Source organism: Pituophis catenifer, unplaced genomic scaffold, assembly GCF_029215685.1.
Source record: "Pituophis catenifer annectens isolate HBS135680 unplaced genomic scaffold, rPitCat1.0.hap2 SCAF_1, whole genome shotgun sequence".
Taxonomy (NCBI): Eukaryota; Metazoa; Chordata; class Lepidosauria; order Squamata; family Colubridae; genus Pituophis; species Pituophis catenifer.
Genome location: NW_027256881.1, coordinates 269,786,594 through 269,812,101, shown reverse-complemented (window position 1 = coordinate 269,812,101; position 25,508 = coordinate 269,786,594).

The window sequence follows — 25,508 nt, the reverse complement described above, 5'->3', positions numbered from 1 at the left end:
TCAAAGTATGTACCCCCCTTTCTATAATTTCTGAGCTCCTATTCACAATGTGATTAGAAGGCAAAAATAATGAGGTGATACAGTGGTGGGTTCTACTTACCTCCACTACCGGTTTGTAATGGGAGCACACGCGCGCAGAAGCTTCTGTGCATGCGCAGATCATTCATAATGATGTCTGGGCGGGTGGGCAGAGCCTCCCACCACCGTTACTACCGGTTCACAAGAACCAGACTGAACCCGGAGCAACCCACCACTGAGGTGATATCACCTGATATGATATAGAATAAATAAAATTGAGTCTCATGTTTTTTAAAGACTCATCAATGGAGCACTCTCCACCAGAAGATCAGGCCCTAGCACTAGAGTCAGTCCATGTCAGTCCTATCTAGTCTGGAATTTAAATTTAGCTCAGGATTCTTATATTATTGAGAAATATAGCAATACAGACCTAGATAATGTGGTATTTTTAATATAATAGAAGAAAGCAAAGAAGCAACAAAGCATTTAATTACAAGACAGAATGCTCTAAGTATAATGTCTCCCTTTAAATCCCTCAGAACAATAGATTACTTTCTCCAACAATTCTGATCCAACTATTTTAATCTTCTGGATAAGGCTTTTTTTTTGTGAGAGATCATCATTATTTATGGAATTTACATTAGTCCTTTTTACATCCAGTCTTTAAATTATAACAGAACAACCAGAGAAGAGAAAATAATTGCAAGAGCAAAAAACAACGAATTGCCAGAAATAATTTAATAGGACCTAAATTGTTTTCAACTCTGCCTCTCTTTAATGTATCCTATTAAAAGGTACACATTATCTCAACACATCGTCAAAAATCTAAGAGTTTCCCATTTTGTACATACAACAAATCTGAACAAATAAAGCCAAATGCAAAACCTAGTCGATTCTATTTTGTTCTTTAATTTAGGAAATTAATGCAAATAAAAAAGCTCCATAATTTCTTCTTCCTTTCAGATTTTTGAATGTGGATCTTGATAACTGAGGTTGTTTAGTCATAAGAGTAAATATGCTACTGAAATAAATCAGTTTATGCACATTATAGATATGTGACTTAACTTTTAAACCCAAGGATTGTCCCATCAATCAGTTCCTTCAGTCCTTTTTAAAAAAATGCTGGTGGAAGAGAATATTTGTAGATCAGGATTGAATTTTGAGTACTCTGTGAGCTTGATTGTGCTACCTAACTAATGATATTATCTAGTTGGTAATGAAACATCTGCAAGAAAACAACCAAGCCCAAAGAACACCAAGCATCTCACCAAAATAAAAGTCCTGGAAAAGCATCACTGTCCTATTCAATGTTCCATAAAATGATTCCTACAAATGGATACTCCATTTTTAAATATTAATTCTTACAGATCCATTTTCTATAATGAGAGCATCTTTTCCAAGGCACACTTTGTTGTGGAAGTCTTGTAATGAAGACTAACAGACGCTAGTAGACTGCCTTCATCCTTCCCTTATAATGTCACGACTGATCCACCTCAGTGATTTACAACAATTTATTCCCATTAATATCGGAAAATATTTTGTTTTATAACTCTAATTTTTATGTCTATGAAAATTAATTGTCAAGTATGCAATCTAATTGTATCTACCGCATCTAATTGTATTTACACCCTGTCCATGTCCATTCTTGAAAAACAGATGGCATCTCTTCAGGAGAAATCATAATGTGAGGTTGTTTTGCACTAGAAATTTAGTTATTTTTCAGTTTGTTCCATTATGTTACAATGTCAGAAAGCACAAAATGGGAATCAGATTTTACACTATGATGTAAAAGCGAAATATTTGTCTTACAGTGACAGCAGGCATCTTTTAAGATTTCTATTACAAGGAAAGAGAAATAAAAATGTTGACATCAGTCAGACTGATGCTGTTGCACCACATCCTACCAATGGTTCTTATCTTGCCTCCTCTAAATTACTTTTGATAACATTCAGAAAGATAACCCATATCTAGGGAAAAATAGAAATATATAACTCTGGCTGTGATTTTTTTTTCCATAATGGATTTCTCAATTATAAAGATCTATTTATTGAGCTTTCACATGGTACATTTAGCCAAGTGAATACTGCCGACACATTCTATGGTGCACAGAAGGCTCAGTTGAAGCTTCTCCATTTTTTTCCTTCAATCTCTTAAAGATTGATGAAATATTTGTCATTATTGTTAAACAAGTTGAATAACTTGAGAAATGAAGTCTGTAGTACATATCTTACATTTGTTCCTGATAGGTTCTCACTCACAATAGATTAAATGACAATAAAACATTTCCATCAATATAAAATTTGCTGCCTTTCTCTAAAAGTACAGCTGCTCAGAAGACTGGATAGAACAAACTGTCTTCCTCTCCAAATGAGAAAATTACAGATATTGTACTTTTTAAAAAGTGTGCTTCCCCTTTTCTTTTCCCCTGATTAAATAAATGAATCAACAATTAATCACTGCTAATACATGTCCTACTTAGGGGATGGTATAACCAAAGCCCAAAATCAAGCTGTTACACTCATGTGAGTAATCAGTCCAAGGTTAATTCACATTTCTAAAAAGCAAACTGTCAAGCAACATATAACAACTAAGGGAACATTGTTATTGTTGTTGTTAGTTGCGAAGTCGTGTCCAACCCATCGCAACCCCATGGACAATGTTCCTCCAGGCCTTCCTGTCCTCTACCATCCTCTGGAGTCCATTTAAGCTCACACCTACTGCTTCAGTGACTCCATCCAGACACCTCTTTCTCTGTCGTCTCCTTCTTTTGCCCTCAATCTTTCCCAGCATTAGGTTCTTCTCCAGTGAGTCCTTCCTTCTCATTAGGTGGCCAAAGTATTTGAGTTTCATCTTCAGGATCTGGCCTTCTAAAGAGAAGAAGGAAACATTGTAGTGTAGGTTAATCTACAGGCAGTCCCAGAACTGGAATTCAACTCAGTTCACAAGTCAAATTAGGAGATTCAAAACCAAGGCATCATTTCCAACACATGTGGTTCAGAACAAGAGTCCATGAAAATAAAGAACTTGAGAATCCATTTCCATTCAATAGTCAGTGATCCAGATAAGATATTGCTTGCCAAAAGGGTTGCAATCCTGAACAATTCTTTAGATGAATTTTGGGTTGTGTTGTTGGGTATACAGCTGAAAATGCATTCCTTCAAACTTAGGGAGCTTTGGTTTTTCTTTTTGACAGTTTTAATTAAACAAAATCTGATCCACAGGTTTGTTTGAAATCTCCTCATTTCTGCTTCTAATACAAGCAAAGCTCTCAGTAATGATTGCCACTCATTTTTATCTCTAAAAGTGAGATATGAAATCATGGATGTTTTTACTCTCTCGCTCTGTGTGTGTGAGAGAGGGGGGAGAGAGAGAGAGACTTAGAAAATACTGAATTAATCATTTTTACAAGAGGAGAAGGATATTGAACTATCCATCCTGAGCTCTGCTATTTGGCAATGAATGCAATTTCACTTCTTCTTCAGCCTATCTATTGTTATTTTCATCTAATGCAATATATTACCTCCCCCCCCACCCCATCTTTGTAAGTATCAAGATTGCCCTGCTTAGTGGAGCAGCTCTTCTTCCTAACTGCCCTGGATTAGGAAGATTTGGCTTTTAAAAGCTATATTTTATACTTAACTTAAGAAGCCAGCAGCTATTCCGCACAGTAAGCTTTGGTAAAACCTTGGTGTGATCTTTATTTACTTACTAAGCGTCCCTATAGTTTATTTGCTAAACTTAGTAACTGAAAAATCATTCAGGAAGAAAGATATGGCATACAATATTGTTGCCAAGATCACTGATGGATGCACCAAGAACTGAATTTGACTTGTGGGAGTATTTATGTTTTTAGAAGTATTTGAAATAGTCAGGAAATCTCTGCCTGTGAGCAATTCTATAATACAAGGAATGATAAGGTACTTACTAAGTTCATATGTGCAGAACACCTGAATCAGCCTCTTTTAAATTTTAAGGTCCCATAGATTCACAACACTCTTTAGTATAGTACTAAAACCAGAACTTATAATGCATTCACAGTGGCAAAGTTATCATTTACTAGCATGCACAAAACTACAATGATCATTGGGGTCCTACAGGGTTACCGATTATACAGTATATCCTCCACAATTTATCACAATCTTTAAATAAATTAGTATATCAGCTTTAGATCAGGAATGTTGCATCAGATAAGGTGAGAGGGTAATTTATTATAGATGCCACTCTGATATTGTCAAATTTTGCATCTTCATAAATGGCTCTTTCCTGACTCTCCCATTCTGATACTATCATTAGCTAACATAAACATTTGTTATTTATTATACTTATTGACTCTTCTGACTCTTCTGATAATTGAAAACAACAACCTACTTTATGTTTTCAAACCCCTTTCCAGTCAGGATTATCCATTCCCACAGTTTCATTTTTTTCCTTACTATTTGAAAGATATTTTTATTAGTTATTTTAACCGGGAGACAATAAAATAAAAGCATTATGGTTCATCAACAATAAAAAATGTGGCCAAAGAAAGCAGAAATAGTACCAATAGTAATAGTAATAGTAATAGATGCCTTGGGTGCAATCCCAAAACAACTGAAGCACCACTTAAACATCATTGGCATTGACAAAAATCACCATCAGTCAATTGTAAAAGGCAGCTTTACTCAGAATTTACATTCTGCGACAATAATCCAACACTATGAAACATCAACATTTGCCTATCCTAGGGCTTTGGTAAGGACTCCATAGGTGGATCAAAATGCCAAATCCAGTCTGAACATCTTGAGGACTGTTATTATTATTATTTGCATACGCAAAGGTAAATCTCCCTTTTTTTAGGAAATCTCAGACATAAAAAAAAAAAAAAAATTCCCAGTGACTTTCTGTGATATTTGAACTGTAATATTTAAAAATCTGCATATTTATTTATTTATTTATTTATTTATTTATTTATTTATTTATTGGTTCAATTTATATGCCGCCCTTCTCCGGAGACTCAGGGCGGCTTACAATGCGTTAAGCAATAGCCTTCATACTTTTGTATATACCTGCTTAGTAGGGATTTCGGCCCTCCCTAAGCGGTGTTCTTTTTTATACAAAGTCACAATCCGGGTCCTCATTTTACCTACCTCGAAAGTATGGAAGGCTGAGTCAACCTTGAGCCTGCAGAGATTTGAACTTGCAGTAATTGCAGGCAGGTGGTGCTACTTAACAGCACTTTAGTCCACTGCGCCACCAAGGCTCTATATCTTTTTTAGGGATGAACCATTACCTTTCTTATCAGCAATATTTTAATAGCGGTGCTCATATGCTACCATGTTTGACTTGCAGATATTATAGTAGAATAGTAAGGAAAAGACACAGAAAGAGATATAGTAAATATAGTATATTATTATAATATAATATAATATAATATTTACTGTCAGTATTGTAGTTGATCTTTCAGTCATCTATTCCCTCAGAAGATTATCCTTCTAAAAGAAGCTAAAATGTATTTCTGAATATTTCCCCCCACCACCAATTATTTAATCCTAAAGTTCAATAATTCTATCAGTTATACAAAACTTACATGAAAACAAGATTGGTAACAGGATCATTAATGCTTTCTTCTTGGTTTCAGATAAAACTGATGGCTTTTCTACAAGACAAGAAATGAAAAATGCATTTACATAGCAAAGCTAAATCATGGTTTTCTAAATAAGTGACATAATTTACTCATATTGCTACATAATATATTAACAAAACAAAATTAATGAGATAGAAGTAATCCTTGCTTACTGACTGGCTCATTTAACAGCCATTCAAAGTGAATGACAGTTGAAACAGGAAAAAACAGTTTTGCAACCAATCCTTGCACTTACATCTATCACAGCATCCTGCATCATCTCTGTTCAGATACTTTGCAACCTCCTTGCATTTATGGCTGTCACCGTGTCCTATGATCATGCCCATGTACTTTGTCATTAGCTTCCAACAAGCAGAATTAATGGAGAATACAAAAGTGAAATCACAAGTCACAAACATGTGGTGTCTTGCTACGTAGCAATATGAGTAAATAACGGCACTTATTTAGCAAACTGTGGTTTAATCATTGTGATCTGTAGAACACATCACTCATTGTAAGTTTTTAATGGTGAAATTGGAAAAGTGCATCACTACTACTATATTATTACCAGCATATGTTCTTGAAAAGAAATATTTTTTGGGGGAAAAACATTGTTATTTCTGATGCTTGAAAAAGTAATTTCATAAACAGGTAGACCTAAGTACATTTTTTGTAGTTTTTCATAGACCATATAGAAATCTATTACTCCATCTTCTCATTTTTAGAATATAAAAGCATTTCAAAAATTGTTAGGAAAAAATCTCTTAAATCCAATATTTAATATCAGAAGTATACAGTTCTTTCCAGCTATGTAAAATAATCTGTTTTTCCCCCCTTCAAATTCTAGCCTTAATAAAGGCAGAGTTCTTCTTAAAATGTCAAATTATAGCTTTGACTGCGACATGATAGTAATTTAATAATGGAGAAGATCGCTTGCTTTGGAATCAGCCTTGACTTTGGGCCAGTCTTTTACCCTAAAGTAGCTTAATGCATGCATATGAAAAGATAATTGGAGAGAAGGAACCTGCATGCTAGTTTGAGTTTGTTTACAAATGCTGGGGGGTGGGGGTGGGGGAACCTGTGCCGCTAATTACTGCTTCTCAATCCATTGTTCCCCTTGTAAATTGAAAGATGTAGGTTGGGGCTTCTGCCACTTCTACGCTGTAACAATAAAAACGAGATGTGTTTCAGGTCTATCTGTGTGCCTCTCCTTTTTCTTTTTCTTTCTTTCTTTCTTTCTTTCTTTCTTTCTTTCTTTCTTTCTTTCTTTCTTTCTTTCCTTTTCTTTTCTTTTTTTTTTTTGTAATGAAGGTAGAATATGCTGGGAGCTGAAAAGCAGCAGGAATTGTGGATCTGCTTTCCAATTCTACTGATAAGCAAAACACAGAAAGATTTAGCCATTTAGTCAACTTTTATCCTGGGATTCATATGCATGGAAGCTTTATTTTATTTATCAAATGGCAAAGGTGGCGCAAGTGATTAGAATGCAGTATTGCAGTCTAATTCTGCTGACTGCCAGCAGTTTGATTCTCACTGACTCAAAGTTGATTCAGGCTTCCATCCTTCCAAGGTCAGTAAAACGAGGACCCAGGTTGTTGGGGGCAATATGCTGACTCTGTAAACTGCTTAGAGACTGTGAAGTGGTATATAAGTCTGAGTGCTAAGTGCTAGTGCTATTTTTATCTTGAAACAGACAACTGACCCTGGATAAAAAGGAACTGTCCCTTTAACTGCATGCAAAGGCCCATAAAAATAGAATTCACTACTCCTCTTACAGCAAAAGTCAAAAATATTTGATGAATTTGTGAAATTACTTGAAGGCTGATTTCTCACCAACACCATCAATTATTATACAGGGATTTCACAAATAAGTTGAAGCTCCTGGATAAGGTATTACTGCTTAAACCACAGAGCTGCATAATCTCTCTCAATACTTCAGATTTGGGGATTTAGAAGAGATACTGAGGGATTGTCTTGCATGTAAGGTTTATGATGATGAATTCCAATGAATGTTCATGTCTGAGAGGGTTGTCATTTGAAATAGCTCAAAAAACCGGCATCACTACAAGTTACAAGCATCAAGGAGGTAGCAGCTAATGTAAAAGCTATCTGTACCAAGCAGACTAAAAATTCTGCACAGCAAGCAGAATATAGGAAATGCACCATCCACAAATTCTTCAGAGAGGCACAAATATATCTATCCCTGTGGTGGGTTTCAACACTTCTCTGTGTGCAGAATTAAAGGTATGGAAAACAGATTTAAAAAGAAAAAAGAAAAGAAAAGAAAATGGGCCAATTAAATAAGTGAACAACCAAGGAACTGAACCGAGGAATCATATCACTTAACTTTAAAAAGAAGATGACTTTTCACAGGATTATGGAAACCAGCTCATTTCACTCTAACTGTGACGAGAAGTCTCAAAATGATGCAGTGTTAGCAATAGTATTTGTTTATGATGATTCTGCATGTAGCTTACCCATAACTAGTAAGAATACTTTTTTTATTGCATTTTTTCCCATTGGAGTTTTCTCCCAAATTTGGAGTCCACTATGTTTTCTCCGTGACTATAACAAAAAGAAATTGATCTTGCTGGAGGTTGAAATGATGATTGCAGCTTCCCCCAAGGAAAGCTCCTAATAATCACCACAGAAAGGAAAATAAAATCACCAATATGGTAAAAAACCAGTGGAGACATCCTCCGCAGATTGCCACTGGTTCGCTACCCGTGCATATGCGGTGCGCATCAAATGTGCGCTGCACGCATGAATGCACAGTGCATGCCAAAAGCACACCGCACACATGCGCAGTGCATGCCAAAAGCATGCTGCACACATGTGCAGTGCACACCAAAAGCACACTGTGTGCACATGCGCAGTGCACACCAAACGCGTGCTTCACGCAGAAAAAGGGGGCTTAACAAGGTAACTAGAACAACGAGAGGGGGAACAGCGATTTAGATTCGCTAGAAAGTAGGATTTTCTGCTTTCTAGCAAATATAAATCTCACGGCACAGCTGATCATCAGAAATACCAGTTCAGATGAGCCGGTAGCTTTTTTTTTACTACCAGTTTGTCCAAACCGGTGCGAACTGGTAGCATTTCACCCCTGGAAAAAGCTTCTTTTTTAACCTCTAGCTAAGATTCTGTGCAGTTTGGGGAACCTGCAAATCCCACTCCTGGCTGGCCTTGCCCACCCCACCAAGCCCCTCCCAGGAGTCCCCATGCAGCCTGTTTTGGATGCGGGTAAGTTCAGAGCACTCACGGAGGCTCGGGGAAGAGGAAAAATGGGCCTACCAGAAGTTTGCAAAGGCTGGAAAAAGGCCCGTTTCTGGCCTCCAGAGGACCTCTGGAGCCTGGGGAGGCTGTTTTTGCCCTCCCGGAGGCTCGAAGAAAACCTCCGGAGCCTGGGCAGGGAAAAAACACCCCCCCCATGGTGCAGGAGACCGACTAGTCCATGCCCACCATGGCCACACCCACCCAGCAACCAGGCAGAGAACCCCTTGCTAAAATTTTTGAATCCTCCCCCTGGTTCTTCTCAAATTAAACTAATTCTGCCCTGAATTTGATTCTTCAGTTCGATGAGTTCTGAACTAACTACAGAACTCAGTTTACAAACCTCCACATATAACTTGCAAATTTTTAGATAACAGCACTTTTATGAAAATCCATTTGTTTGCTAAAAGTTCTCCCTCCCCTCCACTTCAAAAAAACAGAGTCCCCCCCCACCCCACATAGGGTAAAAACATATGAAGGAAAAATGAAAGCTATAGAAGTATAATACATACAGCACTGAATAAAATGAACCCCATTGCCTTGTCTTTGTAAGTAATGATTCAATTAGAACAGCATTTTTCTTCTGCCATGAAATTCTATACTCTGTACAAATGGAACGGAGACCTTAAAAATAGCAATGGGTCCAATTATATTTGAAGGCTGACAGATAACTGCAACTTTTCAGGGATGAAACAATTAGTGGAGCAGCACTTTGCACAAATGTACTGTGGTGCCTTTCAAAAAAAAAATCTAAAACATCCTTGAGCATTCTTTAAAAAAGGTAATTAATAGGTCTTCAGTCTTTTTTTTCTTTCTCTCTCTTGAAGAAAGCATTTGTTTCAACTTTGACCAATGAAGGAAGTGAAATAATACTGAAATAATACATTTTAATTGCCAGAGCACAACATAACAAGTTAATTACAGTGATTTGGAAAATCTTTGGCAAAGGCACAAACTAAGACTTACCTTTATTTCATACTATTTTTTACCTACAGCAACAACTCATCACAATGATCCCCAAAGTAATATCATAAATTGAAACAATTATGAAAAATGATATATAATAATATCATTTTAATAAAGACAATGAACTATACCATGCCAAATTCATAGTTCATCTTCAGGTAATCTGCATTAAAATTTTCTTCTAGCCATGTCAACTCTAGTTGAGAGGCTAATCATGTTTGCCTTGAATGGATCTCCATTGCTAAATATTCCATTTATTGCAAGTACAATACAAGTTGGGATAGTCCTCTCCATGAACTTTTGAGAAGCTGACTCCATTTGATTCCTTTTTTCTTCCTAAATTGCTTCTATCAGACTGACTATTAAAATAACCTTATAATACTCTATAATGGTAACAATTCTGCTTGTTTTCATTTTTATTTCCCATCCATTTTTTTTCATAAAGATTATTAGATTGTAAAATGAAGCAAAGATTCTCTTCTTTCTTCTTTTAAAGGTTGCACAAAGGTTGGAGGGGAGGCTGATGAACAGAAATAAAAGCATAAAGACAATGTGACCTGTAACAATGATTTAGGAGGCATTTCAAATGTACTTCTTTATACCTCATGTGCCCAAAACAAAGTTAAATGTAGATTATTATGCAGTAAGTCCAAACACTAGGGATCAGTCTGCAAAAGCTGTTAAAATATAGTCAAAACAGAGAGTGGTTCATAAACAGAATGCTTAGTTCTGCATAAAAACACTGTATCTGATCTAACTTTATATCAAAGACATTTCTATCAGACATGTGCAACAAGGCTATGTAACATTTCCAATTTCAAGACAAAATTATTTAGGAGGATGCCGGATCTGTTATATACAATTAGTCTTCAATTCTTTAAACCAAGTGTATTTTTTCACTGGTTTAGATGACTGTTCTCTGAATGCCACTGCATTATGGTTTGGTTCTGCAACCCAACAAGACAGACATAGACTTCAGAGGATAATTGGAACTGCAGAAAAAACAATTACTACCAAGCTGCCTTTCACTGAGGACCTGTATATTGCACAAGTCAAAAAGAGGGCTGTGAAAATATTTACAGACCCCTCAAGCATCCTGGACATAAATTGTTTCAACTCCTACCCTCAAAATGACGCTATAGAGCACTGCACACCAGAACAACTAGACACAAGAACAGTTTTTTCCTGAATGCCATCACTCTGCTAAACAAATAATTCCCTCAACACTGCCAAACTAGTTACTAAATCTGCACTATTAATCTTCTCATCGTTCCCATCACCCATCTCCTTCCACTTATGACTGTATGAGACTGTAACTTTGTTGCTTGTATCCTTATGATTTATATTGACTGTTTCCTAATATGATTTGATTGCTTATTTGTTCCCTATGACTATCATTAAGTGTTGTACCTTATGATTCTTGATGAATGTATCTTTTATTTTATGTACATTGAGAGCATATGCACCAAAGACACATTTCTTGTGTGTCCAATCATACTTGGCCAATAAAAAAAATTCTATTCTATTCTATTATCCCAGGAAACGTCAGACTTGTTCCAGTAGTTGGTAATACAGTTTGTATGCATTATCTGATATTCCAAAGTATCTTTTTGGTTCTGAATATGAGTTGCTGGAGAGACCAATTAACATATCTGGTGGAATTGTCATTTAAGTGAGGCCAGGACTCTGATCTGAAATGAATTAATAAAAGTGCAAAAAACTCTTCCCTACAGAAGTGAAAGAGCCCTAAGTTAAAGGCTAACACATTATTGCTTTTATGGAATGCAATCACATTTTTTTTTTTTATCAAACGCTTGAAGTATTATCCTGACAGGAAAGCATATATACTGTAGTTGTGAAGAAAGTAAATAATAAAGAGAGAAGCTGTATGGCAATAACATGTTTGAAATGCATATAGTAAATTATCTATGGAAAGTAGCCATTTACAAAGTTGTTCAGGGTAACAGAGCCACTTTCTGGACTGAACAGCTGGTTATTGTATTTTTATACTGCTGTACTAACCCCCCACCCCCACTCCTGGCAGTTTTAATAATGAGAATAAAAAAAAAAACCTCAAACCATTATTGAAAATAACTTAAAATCAAAATGAAAGAATGAAAAGCACATCCAGTGCAAATAAGAATAATTTGGTCTTCAAGGGTTTCCAGAAGTCCAGAAGTGAGGATGCTAGCTTAACTTTAGGAAGGAGTCCACTTACAGGACTGGATGTTCATTAAAAACTTTAATGTATGTACTGGATGGACTGGACATAGCACTTCTAACCAGAGGTAGTTGTCCTACACATACCTAGTTGCCAAGATATATTGGCCGATCTCAGTCCAAGCCAGCCATTTGAATTACTTGTAAAAACCTATTGCTAGCCAATGCAAAGTTCATACACTAGATGTTATATAATTATGGCAATTATGATTCACAAATACATGCTAATTATTTATGATGTCATATAATTTAAAGATTTCATTTTTGATAATGATCTGTTATTTACATATCACAGTAATCTATAGAGGCTCACAACAGTGGTGGGTTGGTCCCGGTTCTGTCTGGTTCTATAGAACCGGTAGTAAAACCGGCGGGAGGCTCCGCTCACCTGCCATGACATCATCGTGGGTGATCTGCGCATGCGAATGTGTGTGATCTGCGAACCGGTAGTAAAGGTAAGTAGAACCCATCCCTGGCTCACAAGCTTCAACAGTATGGGGCATAAATCTATTGAGATTGTGACACTGGGGAATGACTTCTCAGGCTCCAATGCTGATTTACCTCCTAAAGAGGGATGGCATTACACTGAACATTAAGTTATCTATAACTCTTGCCCTGAATAGCTATTGATTTTCTTTACTGATTTGAGCAAATGTTACGTTTGGATAACAAGGCAGATGGTTTTAGCCTTGTAATGCAAAGTAATCCAGCAATGTAATGGCCTGCTGGACATAAACCCTAAAATATTTCCATCCTGAGGACAACCCACCTTTATTTAAAAATGACACACTATGATAATTTTAATAAGCAAGCCATTGACAAACTGACTGAGAAAATAAATGCACTTACTTTCAGGCATTGGGCAAGAAGTGAAAACATAGTAATGTTAAACATGAGTGAAATCATAAATCAGATATATCCCACTGAATAGTTCAGTTTGTTAATTTGTTTCATAAAATATAATGAATTAGTTTTCCAGACTCAGTAGAACACATACTGTCTTAAGTTACTGCCCTTGCAGTAATGAGATGTTTTGCAATGTTCAATAGAAGCACGCAGAGTTCTGCATTCCCTCTCTTGCTCTCTTTTTTTAAACTTCATTTTCAATTTCCCAATTAGAAAGAATATTCTGCCTGACTAAAGCCTTTTTGTTCATAATTAAGATGTTGATTTAATCTGAGTGTGTTCTGTAACCAGATTAGCCATGAGAGAAAGTGTAAATGGTTTCCCACCACCTGACATATCTATTCAATCATGTCCAATCCCCTCCAATTCTATGGACCAGCACTTCTCACATTTCTCAATCTTGTATGTTCTGGTTAGGGTTGATTTTGATGGTATCTAGCCACTGTGTTTTTTGGCAACTTGGTTTGCTTTTACCACTGACCATTCCAAACATAATTGCCTATTCTAGTGAGTTTGAGTGCATCACATAGCCAATATAAGTAAGGTGGAATTTTGTAGTTTTGCCTTCCAGCAATCTGTCTGGATTTACATGTTCCAATTCTTGCTTGTTTATCACCTTTGCTGTCCAAGAAACGTGCAGGAGTCTTCTCCAACACCACAGCTCATGGTCTTTTCATGATCCAACTTTCACAACAATAGGTAACTAAGGGAAACATGATAGTGTAGATTAATCTGTGTGTAGTTGCCAAAATGATGTCCTTGCTTTTCCATACTCAATACATGCTCACCATGGCTATGCAAACCAATGTGATTCAGTGCTTTATTTCTGGACTACATTCACTGCTTTGAAGTCTTGAGCTCATTTGATCTCTTCACTGTCAATTGTTCTTTTGACATTTCCATTCCTGACAGTGGTCATGAGCTTGTTGTTGTTTTTATGTTCAGGAAGACACCAAATTTCTGGCTTTTTTCTTTAATCCTTTTGATCAGATGTTTCAGGCCTCGTTTGATTTCTGAGAGGAGATTTGTGTTGTCAGCAAAGATTGTTGATGTGACTTCTTTCAATCCGAATTTTGATTCTTAAAGTTCCAGCTTCCTCATGATCACTTATTCAACCTGTAGGTTGAATAAGAAAGATGAAAGAACACAACATTGTCACACTCCTTTTTGAATCAATCAGTATCTCCATATGGGGTTCACACAGTGACTTCCTGATTTGGACTGCACCAATTTGACTAGATATATGGACACCACCAGGTCTTCCAGGGCTCTCCATTGTATGATCTACACAATTTAAAGCTTCCTTGTATATAATAAAACAGATGGGATGTTATGTTCAGATTTTTTTTCCCCCATGATTCAAGTAGATTGTAAGGTCTTAAGGAGAATCTTTTTCACATTAGGAATGAGGAAAATTATACTTTATTTGGAGCAATCCTTAGAGTGGCCCTTTTTTGACAATAGAATTATTATAGATTATAGAATTATTCCAAACCTGTGGCCATTTGTTTATTTCTAGCACAAGACTGTGAAGGTTATGGAAGCGTAGATCCAGTAGTGGGATTCAGCCGGTTTTCTTCAGATCGCATGAACCGGTAGCTCTGAGAGGCTCTGCCCACCTGCCCAGACCAGTGGTGGGTTTCAAATTTTTTTACTACCGGTTCTGTGGGCATGGCTTGGTGGGCGTTGTATGGCTTGGGGAGTGTGGCTTGGTGGGTGTGGCAGGGGAAGGATACTGCAAAATCTCCATTCCCTCCCAAATCTAGGGGAAGGAGACTGCAAAATCCCCATTCCCTCCCCAATCCAGGGGAAGGTTACTGCAAAATCCCCATTTCCTCCCAATCAGCTGGGACTCGGGAGACTGAGAATAGATGGGGGCGGGGCCAGTCAGAGATGATATTTACTGGTTCTCCAAACTACCCAAAATTTCCGCTACCGGTTCTCCAGAACTGGTCAGAACCTGCTGAAACCCATCTCTGGCCCAGACGTAATGTGAGACTACTGCGCAAGTGCAGAAGACCATGCGCATGCACAGAGATGGTGCATGTGCTCACATTTGCGAACCAGTAGGGAAGGTAAGTGAATCCCACCTCTGCATAGATCTCAGCAATGAGGCCTTGTTTGGCAGTTGGCTCATTGCCCACACAACTTCTTCCTGAAGGTTGGATGGTTCTATATCTGCTTTTATTTCATCCTCATTCTAAGGGCCTCTTTGTTGCTAGCATAAAGGTCTTGGGTATATTCTTTCCATCCATTCTTGGTATCTAGTTCGTCTTTCTTTTGCTTGTTTTTGATGACTCTTTTGTGAACAGTAAATGGTGTTTGAATTTTTTGACTTGTGTAACTGAATTCCTGATGTGGCCCTTCCTGCACTCCTAGCTCCTTGTAATGATGGTTCCTTTCCTTGCTGCACTTTATAAATTTGTATTCAATCTCCTTGCTTCCTCCCATTTACCTGTTGTTTTGGCTGCTTTGCTTTACTCAGCTATTCTAATGGTTTCATCTGAGAACCACTTGGGCTTTTTCTCTGGTTTCTTCTACAACATGTGTGTCATTGCTGTTGCAATGATGGTTGATTAAATTTCTTGCCACAGTACATTGTGCCTCTTTTTAGCAATGCCCAGAAGTTCATACCTATTTTTCATCTCAATTGCAAATATAGAAGGGATTTGGGTGATGTCAAACTTATCTGTTGGATCTTCCATTTTGATATTATGTAACTTGATTCTGATCTGAACTGCAGTTGGCACTTAAATAAGTCTTGACACTGAGGATTTGAACTGGACCATTGATGGTTACATAAGACATAGTTGATTGATCATGACAAGTAATTTGGTGATGTCCAAATTTATAAATGACAATTGTGCCGTTTGAACTGGGTATTCATGATATAAAAATTATTCTCATGACAAAATTGAACCAAATGATCACCTGCATCATTCCTCTGTCCAAATCCAAAGCTGCCAGTGATGCCTGCTGCTCCTTAACTGCCAACTTTTGCACTGAAACCACCCTGTATGTAAATACTGTAATATCTTTTTTGGGCACTTGCCCTGGAAGGTTATTTTTTTTTATTCTGGCTTAGAAACCCTCTATTTTAAGCTCCATTGCATCAGTCATTAGGGCATAGATTTTGACAACTGTGATTCTGAGGGGCTTGGCACAGATTTGGATGGTCATAATGCAATCATTTACCATCAAGAAGCTTTCCAATGCTTGGGCAAATTTCTTGCTTGTGATAAATCCATTTGTTTTCCTGGTGTCATGCCTTGAGTAAAAACAGATAATACCCTGGTTCATTGCTCATACATTCCATATGAAAGCCAAAACCAATGTGTTTTCAATTGCCACAAGCAGGTCATTAGTGCCTTGACTTTGTGTGTGAGAGACACAGAGGGGGGGGGGAAGAGAAAGAGAGATGAAGCTGGTAAAGTAAGGAGGATGTGGAAAGTAAAGGCCAAGTTGGTGTCAGTGATGGTAGGAGAGCCCAGGGCTGTGATTCCTAAACTGGGAGAGTGGCTCCATTAAATCCCAGGAATAATAGCAAAGCTCTCTGTCCAGAAGAGCGCTAGGAACTGCTATGATATTGCATAGAAAATGATATTGCCCCCAGGCCATGGCCCACTACTGGACCATGGGTTATTTGGAACCAGGTTGTGCAAGCGGTGGGTTGGCATGCATGCACAGGCTCATAGTTCAATTTGTGCAAATGGCAGGCTGGTGTACATGCACACGCATGCACAGCTCAACTTGCATAAGTTGAGTAATGCATGCATGTGCATGCCCCCCAACCCACTGCTCATGCAGCCTGGTTCCCCTCTCTTCCCAGTGGTCCAGTTGGGGACCACTGGCTTAGACCTCTAGGTCTCATGTGGAGGACCCAACACTGAATAAGATCCTTAGGTGTGAGAAGGAATTTTTTTTCTTATATGTATGTACAGTAAATGTATGCATACACTTACACTCACTCACCCAACTATACATAATGTCAGAAAATTAGCACAATTTGCGGCTCTCATGAGTCAATTTTCTCCTTCCTTGAAGCCATTTGACAAATATAAGCAAATAAGAATGTTCTTTAGAAAGAACATTCTGCAAACAGTAAAGGTCTGCTCCTGGAATCCATTTTAAGGTATAATTGACAGTAAGCTTCAGGTTAACCTTCTCCATGTTCCACAACAGACACATCTTTGACCACTCGTGGAATTTTGAAACTGTAAAGTACATCCTAGAGTAATATATTTTTGTACTGCCAAATCAGAGTGTATACAACTATAAAATGTCTGAGAATTTACTTGTTTAATTTGGGACTTTTAGAATGCCCAATGATCCATTAAAATTAATTGTCCCAAAATAGATTCTATAATGGTCTTTGGGAATCACTTTGGAAAACAGGAGGAAAAATCAAAACCTAGACAATCTTCATGCAAAAGATATCTCAGTCCACAGAAGGAAAGGGGGTGTGAGAAGGATTTGAGAAATAGCAGGCAAGTGTGCGAACATGCACAGCGTGTTTGCCTACTACATGTGTGGAACTATTCTCTCTCCCTTCTGCCACTGCCACCACCAGTTCACAAAACCAGAAAGGTTGGGGACTGCTGGCTTACAGTATTTTCTAACCAGTTTACAGAGTCAGCATATTGCCCCCAACAATCTGGGTCCTCATTTTACTGACCTCAGAAGGATGGAAGACTGAGTCAAACTTGAGCCGGTCCAGGATTGAAATCCTGGCAGTGGGCAGAATTAGCCTGCAATACTGCACTCAAACTACTGTGCCACCATGATTCTATAATGATAAGATAGTGTTAATACTCATGATCTGTGCTACCTCAAAGGGCAGACAGAATCTGGCTTTTTTTCTTAGAGACAACATGATTTATTCTCCATTATTATTTTAAATCAGTTTCATTTCTCCCTTCCCCACCTCCACACACCTCCACACACTCTGAAGATTACAAAAACATAACTGGGAAATGTATGTGGTCTCTGGGCTAGGAACTTTTTGCTGTTCAGAGATATTTGGAAGCAAAGAGAATTGAACACGGTAAGGTTCCTGTGAAATTATAAATCTGTATAGTTATAGTTCCTGTAACAATAAGAAAGGGAACAATAACTATGGGAATGGAAAGCAATGCCCACTGGAAGAACTAGTTTTAGCTAATGCAATGTGAAAAATTGTCCCTTGGCTTAGCAAAGATATCAACAAAGTTTGCTTACTTGAGAATGAATGAAACACATAGAGTAATATCTTGAGGAATATCCTTCTTGTGGAATTGTCCTCCCTCTGTTCCTTTTGCCTAGAGCTTCTTCATTTTTGCCTACTGAATGCAATAAACAAGTGAACAGACTCTTGCAGACCAACTTTGCGTCTGTCCTAAGGGCTATAGGAGTCATGTCAGATGATATAGAAACATGCTTCCAGAAGGGAAGAACCCTGAAGGTTTTTAAAATATAGTTTTATACATTTTGTCTATTCCATTAGGTGCATAAGTGCACAAACGTGCCTACCGTCCCTGAAATGCTTCTTGTTTCAGTTGTTGTTATTATTTATTTTTTGGAGAGTTAAAGGGATAGTTTTACTTTAAAGATGAACTGTGATTCACTACTACCTTATTTTAATTGTGGGAGCTCAACATTGCATTACATGAATCCAGCCATTTTGCTGCCAAATTTTTAATATGTTTCGGGAGATGAATCATAAGTCTCAGAAGTCATGCACTCAACTTTTCCATATTTTAATCAGGTTCAAAAACAAAAGTGAGATGCCCCAAATGAGTCATTTTGCTGACAATGCTGTTATCACATCTCAAGATATCCTGGGAATTGCAGATGGGATGGGAAGACGCCTGTAGACTATGAGTTTCCTATATCTGATAACTAAATCTACCTTCCCAAGCCTGTACCTTCTGGGTAAATTACCTTGTAGAAACTGTAGCAGCTATAGATCATGGCAAGACCTGCAACCCCTGACTGACAAAGATTTTCAAACTCACCTTTCATTTAGTAATAGCACTTAGATTTACATGGGTTTGACACCCCTGGTCTAAAGGCATTTGCCCTTTACTGATAAGAATGGTGTTATGGATTATTCCAGCTATTATTTTATTCTTTTTCATCCTTTTAATGCTTTCATTTTCTTTGCAAACTCTCCTTGAGGGAGGAGAGAAGCTGTAAGTCAAAACAGAGCAGGCTTCACCAACCTGATAGCAATAGCAATAGCACTTAGACTTATATACCGCTTCACAGTGCTTTACAGCCCTCTCTTAAGATGTTTTTACAGAATCAGCATATTGCCCCAAAACAATCTAGGTCCTCATCTTAATGACCTCACAAGAATGGAAAGCTGAGTCAACCTTGAGTCAGTGAGAATCGAACTATAATAGCCTGCAATACTGCATTCTAACCTCTGCACCATCATGGCTCATTTATGGATGGATTCCACCATGTAAAGTTCACCTTTTTCAACATCCATTGAACAGACATTGAAAGCTAACAGCTGGAAGTTCATCTTCTTTCTATTGCCATGCCATGCCAAAGAAACCATGAACAGTTTCTTCTCACAAATTGTCCCATGGCTTTTTTGGCACAGTAGTAATTCTGTCTGCAATAGTTAGCTGGCATCATGTATTAGACACAGGCAGAGCAAAAATGCATCTAAAACAATAAAAACAACAAAAATGGGCCACAACTGGGGACCAGCTTTATTCCCATTACATTCCTTAAGTATCCCTTAATGTTGGTAGGTACCAAAGAAAAGGATCTTTATAGAAAGTTATCAGAAAAAGGAGGGGAAAGGGGAGCTGAACAGTATAGTAATTAATTCTCTTCTCTGTGCCATTAATACCACATGAAGAACCCTCAAGGACACCAAGAATAATAGAAAAAGCAATTAATTTAAGCTTTATTCCCATTACATTCCCATAATTACATTCTGAAGATGAAATGTATTTATACAAGGGTCAAACCATTATATCTGAGTTACAGTGGTCTCCTGGTTCTTTACCACTGAAACTATTTGTTTCATCTTGAGATAGAGGGGCGGGTAGAAAGCAAAACTAACCATTTCAAAACGCTAACAAGACATATACTTTTTTTAAAAAAAGAGGTGGTGGGGGGGAAAGAAATAACCTGCATGTGAACAAAGGGCCTTCAGGTGTTGCACATTTCAAAGGGCTCACAAGCAAAGGTATCATTTCTGAAGTCCTGAATTTCATTAGCATCCATTACATTCATAACAGAAGAAAAAGAAAGGTAAAATACATCCAAATGAGAGAGAGAGAGAGAGAGAGAGAGAAAAGTGTGAAATGGTATTAATTCAAAAGATCATACGTTTCTTGTTCCCAGTATCAGGCTATACTTCAAAATGTGAAAGGTGGGGAGACACTATTAATTTTTTTTAAAAAAATAAATTTCAGTTGGAGGAATAAGTCTTGCAAATGGAAGGCTTGATATAAATGAAAAAAGAATTACTGAAGGAACATTACCACCTCACCATGATGAGCAGAAATGAATAAGTTTGGGTGAATTAATCTTATCTGTCATTAAGTCTTACTAAAAGCTGAAAGAGCTTTATCCTTGCAGTGGAGTTGGAGATAGAAAATAACCCAGAACAGCAGGGACCACCAACCCATTGCAAATAACACTGAAGACCTACCTGATGTCAGATTTGAAAAGGACTTGCATCTTTTCAAGGTTACCCATATAGGACATTTAATAATAATCATTCAAGAAATGCACAATAACCCAAATGCAACTCATTATTTCCTTACAATACCTCTATCATCTGTCTGTCTGTCTGTCTGTCTGTCTGTCTGTCTGTCTGTCTGTCTGTCTGCCTATCTATCTATCTATCTATCTATCTATCTATCTATCTATCTATCTATCTATCGTTATCTGACTTTCTACAACTCATATCTTATTAGTTAAATAAGATTCCATTTGTATGGTGCTCTGGATACGATACCCCCAAAAGCCTAAACTGTATAGACATCTTCAGATATTTGAATATTTATCTAAAGTGCTGCTAAACCAGAGGATAACCTTGATTAAAAAGTCCTTCTCAATATATAATCCCTATATATTTTTGCTGGGTTTCCCACTCTCCTCCACAACAAATGTTCTGCTTTGCTGAATTATTACAGTTTCTCCTAAAGATTAAATTCATTAGAAAGTCTTCATCACAACATTGAACAGCAGATCCTAGGATATTCTAGAGAAATACAATATCTATAAAATGATTCCACCTCTACTGTATTGGTGTACACAGTGAGAAGTTGTAAACTGATTCTGGTGAAACTTGCAATAAAGTATTTGATTTTTCAAGTATACTGATAGCTATTTGAGCTTTTTGAATTGATCTTATTCCCTATCAAACTTCCATCAAAATATAAAGTAGGAATTATGTTTAGAAATTATTTTTAGAGAATGAACATATAGGCTCACTTATTAATGAAATCATATTGGTATGAATCACATCAGTGGTGTTCAATGATCCCAAAAGCAGACCCTGCACTTGCAAGAATACACGAAGAAGAAGAAGAAGAAGAAGAAGAAGAAGAAGAAGAAGAAGAAGAAGGAGAAGGAGAAGGAGAAGGAGAAGGAGAAGGAGAAGGAGAAGGAGAAGGAGAAGGAGAAGGAGAAGGAGAAGGAGAAGGAGAAGGAGAAGGAGAAAGAAGAATGGTAAAAATCACATTGCTAAAATGCCTATTTTGAGTGGATTAAATCATTTATACTTGAATAATACATCTTTCATGATATGTATGTGGATTTTTGAAAATTAATTGCAGAAAAAAATCACTAAAGAAATAGGAGTTGTCTAAAGAAGGTCTCATCCTTCTATAAATAGGTAAATAAAACTACATAATTGTATGTCTTTTTTAATTTTAGGAATTGATTTTTTAATTTCCTTTAATAGTTTTCTTTGATATTGATTGCATTCTGACAAGTTCAATAAAGAACAACATGTTCTCAAACTGTTGTCACAACTCAATCAAAATATACGATGCCAAGTTTGCTTTAAAATTATTTTAGTGTAAATATAATTTTCTCTGCATATTAAATATCAAAGAAAAAATATCTGTTATTGATCAAAAGTCATATGCTTGGCAGCTTTGAAATTTTGCATTAACCCTGCTAGATTATCATTCCATCTTTAAAGATTAAATTAATGTTTCAGACTGAAAGACAACAGCTGTTTGCAGTGCCTCACAGTGCAAAAATGATTAGTTTAAGACATGAGTGACTGACTGACTGATTGAATACAAGAAAGAAAGAACAGATTGTTTTTAGTAAATTAATCCATAAACAGCAATTTGGCAAAAGTTGAGTTTCTGGCAATGAAAGAATGTCATGGTGCTGATATGATGTAACTGTTGACACAAACAAGAGCTACAACATTAAGAAGAAGAAGAGCAGGTGCTCAAATATGTGCTATTTTGAGGAAACAAGATATATTGGGTATTGAATAATTACACACATGATCCCAGAGAAGCCTCCAACAATGATTTTTAAATTTTAAGGATTGCATGCAGAATTAGTTCTAATCCTATTATTCCAGGCAAGGACAACTTCTTTTGTCATATGCACACATAAGCAATACAGCCTTTAGCATTTTGTTCTTAAACTGAACTTGGTAAAAGTTTGGCTATTGATTTTTGAACCATTTACAATTGCCAAACAATTTTCCATAGCCAGACCTTTATTTAGTTTTTTATTTTATTTTTAATGCTACAACTTGTACTATGCAGTGTGTCAAAAAGCCAAATTGACATATTAAGGAAAAAAATATATTTTAGGTAATCACTGTATTAGAGTATCAGTGATGAACAGCATCACTGTTCATAATACATATGTCATGTGCTAGAAATATGAATGGTGATATAAGCATATGCAACTGAAAGGCAGAAGAGATTGTATTATTCACCTTTCTTCTAATATGGACATCAAACATTGATGGTCAAAGATTGGCAAATATCAAATAAGTAAAAAACAAATATTAAAGATATAGTCATCTGTAGGAGAATATTGATCTATCTTATAAATAACTCTGAGAAATGACTCTCTCTTTTTCTAAAAGCAACATTATCATAAAAACTCTAACCACCCAGAGATGGAAATAAACAAAACCATACATAAGCTTTAACACAGTATCTAAATTATATACACATATTCAATGAAATATTTATTCCCAACACAAAATTAAACATGATAAAAGATGGCCTTTGCATTTTAATTTCTAATGAAATAATCCTATTAACAATTACAAGGACAGAAGGATTAAAATTTATTGTAATTTAATAAATTCAAAAGGAAATCTTGTACAACAGATGCCCCCAAAATTCTATTTGAACCACATGAAAAGCTTTTTCTACATCTAATAATACCAACATTACAATTCATCTGCATCAGCATTCAAGGTTACTGTAACAATCAAGAGTTTCATCTGAAGTTTGACACCCTTTCATGAAACTAGACTGTGCAGGATGAATTATTGCTGATAATATATTCTCAATGTTCTAGCTAATACAGCTGTTAAAATGTTAGCATCAACATTTAACCCAGGGTATTGGGAGATAACTTGATAAATTTACCAGTCTTCAAATTTACAATGAAATAAGCTTCATAGTTGAACCCAGTTTGAATACGCTTTGCTTCTGGATCCAATTCAGTATGCCAGTTTAAAATGTCTTGACTTGAAGCTGGATTATGGGAGAGATTGCCTCTCTCTCTGCCAATCCCAACAGATCTGGTAGACAAGGCATGTGATGCACTGGTGGGTTTTTACTACCGGTTCTGTGGGTGTGGCATGGCTTGGTGGGCGTGGCTTGGTGGGTGTAGCAGGGGAAAGATATTGTAAAATCCTATTCCCTCCTCAATCCAGGGGAAGGATACTGCAAAATCCCCATTTCCTCATGATCAGCTGGGACTTGGGAGGCAGAGAATAGATGGGGGCAAGGCCAGTCAGAATTTTTACTACCGGTTCTCCAAACTACTCTAAATTTCCACTACTGGTTCTCCAGAACTAGTCAGAACCTTCTGAAACCCATCTCTGATGTGATGGGTTCTATCTACTAGGGAAATACAATTGGTGGGTCTCAGGAGGTAGGCCTTGTTCGCTATGATGCCTGCCTTATGGAATAGTCTCATCCTAAAGTTAGTTCCTGAAGTGAAGTTAGTTCTATCCCTGTCAATATTTGGAAAGTCTATCAACCTGGCTACATCATAAAGCTGACAGGATTTCAGTTTCATAAGATTTTGACATATCTCTAGAAGTACTTCTATTGTTTTATTGTTATTCGATCAGCACTAGGGGCCATTATATCAGTAATTCATAGATTTCCTTTTAAGGGTGCAGCCAACTGAAATTGTACACTTGAAATTTCTGGAAGATTTATTACATCTTAAAAAGCATTTGCAATCTCACTTTTTATTAGTGAAATACCTATATTTTTGATTTTAGTATAATTTATCATATTGTTGTGGGCCACCCAGAGTAATTGAGAGTTGGAAAATAAATAAGTTTAATAAATTAAACAAACACAACCCAAAGACTGATACATACACACAAATATTATATAAAAAAACAAAAAATAGAAAACCAGTGGGTGATATGTATTCTTCTTCAATCTCAGTAAAAATGTATTGCAATAGGTGTAATAGGTATTCTATATAACAAGCACCCCAACTACAGGCTGTGGATCAGTATGGAGCTGTGCAAGCAGTGGGGGCGAGCATGCAAAGCTTCAATTGCCCATGCATAGGATTAGGTTGCGTGTGAGAAACCATCCCCCCTCCCCCTGCTGCTTCCTCCAACGTTGCTGCTGGTCTGTGAAGCCGGAAAGGTTTGAGACTGCTGCCTTATGGGATCAATACAAATGGGATCAATAAAAATAAATGCTTGTATGTTGAGATAAAGTAGTCTCCATATATAATTCAATTTAATCTCTGTATCGATAGGATAGAAATATAGAATAGAATAGAATAGAATAGAATAGAATAGAATAGAATAGAATAGAATAGAATAGAATAGAATAGAATAGAATAGAAATATAGGAGCCTGGATAGCTCAACAGACTAAGCACTGTAATTTAACACCAGCTGTCTGCAATTAAAGTAAGATCGAATCTCGCCAGGCTCAAGGTTGACTCAGCCTTCCATTCTTTCTAAGGTAGGTAAATTGAGGATCCAGTTTGTGGGGGCAATAAGCTGACTTTGTATAAAAATATACAAAAGTATGAAGGCTATTGCGTAAGCGCCCTGAGTCTCCGGAGAAGGGTGGCATATAAATCAAATTATATATATATATAATTATATATATATATAAACTTAGTTGTTCTACAGACCTAGGTTCTGTGAAATCTCATCATACGTTTCTGGGCCTTTTTTCTGCTGACAAACTGCAACTCTGTGTTGCTCTCTTGGAGACTCAGATAGCTATTTCTGCCTTTTAAGGCGTCGTCAGTGAGCCACACCCACTTCTCAGATATCCTTCCTGTAAAGGTACAATGTATCTTTTTTCTTTTTC